The following is a 1,361-nucleotide window of genomic DNA, read 5'->3' as shown; positions in this document are numbered from 1 at the left end:
GGGAGGGAGAGTGTGAGAGAGAGTGAGAGTGTGTGAGAGACAGAGAAGCAAGGGGAGCGAGAGAAGGGGAAGTAGGGGTGACGCCGACGCCTGGGAGAGGTAAGGGGGCGTCTCGAGGCAAGTCGTCTCAGGCCCCGCCGGAGGGGCGGGGCGTGGGGTACGGGGCGTGGGGCGCGGTTCGCGTGGCGGGCGAGGCCCACCAACAACTGCAGCACCAGGCGAGCTGCTCCGAGAGATCACGGACCCCACCGCGTCCCTCGAGGGAAGGCGTCCAGGACCGGCTGCACCATTCGGCATCCAACTTTGGTGGGCGCCGGGCCGACTCCACTCCAGCGCAGCGGTGCTCGACCCGAACTGACTCATCGTCGACCTTCCTGGCCATCTTCCCTGTCGGAATAACTCCAGCAGGTTGGTATCGTGTGGTTGTTGTCATCTGAAATCAAAAGAATAGAGGCACGTTAAAGTAGGACTGACGCCTGTTGTGGGCTGCATTCGGTGCTGTATGTGGAGCGTGTCTGTCCCTGTCAAATCGAAAGTGAAACAAGTGCGGATCAGGTCGGGGTCACATCGCCTTCTAGACACATAAGCACTTCTGTTAGAATGCAGTTTCAGTTTTCTCAACTCAAAATATCTTCTGTATCAGCAAACCAATCACATTTTGGGATATATTATGCATTCCTTGAAAAAATATACGCCTCGAACAAACCTAGCTGTGTACGAAAAGGCTCTGATAAGCGGTCAGCAAATGAAAAGTAAGTCAGAAAATTTGATCAATTTATGCTATAGGAAGAAAATGTTTCGAAAAAACATAGATTGTAATGCATTTGGAGCTTTAATTGGCTGAGCGATTAGCGAAGCCCATTACTCCAGTGACCGGAAAAGTTTCATTCTGTTTGTTTGTCTGTGTGTTTGTTTGTTTGTTTGTTTGTCCGTCTGTCCGCACGATAACTCGAGAAGGAATTGAGATAGCGACCTGGTATTTTCAGGGTCGTTTTGTATCATAAAAAGACAGATCGAGTTCGAAGATGAGCATTCTAGCTCAAAAATTGGCTTTTTAAAAAATCAAAAACTACAGGTCACAATGTGTATTTTTATCAAATATTTTTTAATGTGTTCCTAAGGGGTAACTCGTCAAAGTAGAGCCCTATGGGCGAAAATTTCGTCCGTTTGGCTCTATCTTGTACCGTTTAGGTGCTAGGGGGCATTTCGTGGCGAAAATGAGGTGAAAATGATCAAATGGTCGATTAAATCGTTAAAAAACAAGGTAGATGTACGCCAGACCACGTCTCGCGTAACAGGCTTCGCGATATCTCACGAAACACTGTTACGCTGCGACGCGCCTGGCATACATCTACCTTGGC

The 1,361-nt window shown here is 48.9% G+C and overlaps 1 protein-coding gene across 1 annotated transcript in view; it reads left to right on the top strand.

The window, feature by feature from the left end:
• The first annotated feature begins 227 nt into the window (after positions 1-227).
• LOC113210836 (uncharacterized) overlaps positions 228-1,361 on the top strand; it is an 18,070-nt gene continuing 16,936 nt past the window's right edge. Inside the window, exon 1 of the mRNA XM_052272191.1 lies at positions 228-408. The gene's annotated coding sequence lies outside the window, so the exon portion shown is untranslated. The remainder of the gene's footprint in view (positions 409-1,361) is intronic.

The sequence above is a fragment of the Frankliniella occidentalis genome, unplaced genomic scaffold (assembly GCF_000697945.3).
Source record: "Frankliniella occidentalis isolate FOCC.00 unplaced genomic scaffold, Focc_3.1 Scaffold194, whole genome shotgun sequence".
Taxonomy (NCBI): domain Eukaryota; kingdom Metazoa; phylum Arthropoda; class Insecta; order Thysanoptera; family Thripidae; genus Frankliniella; species Frankliniella occidentalis.
The sequence above is the reverse complement of the archived record's forward strand: the minus strand, read 5'-3'. Positions and strand labels throughout refer to the sequence as shown.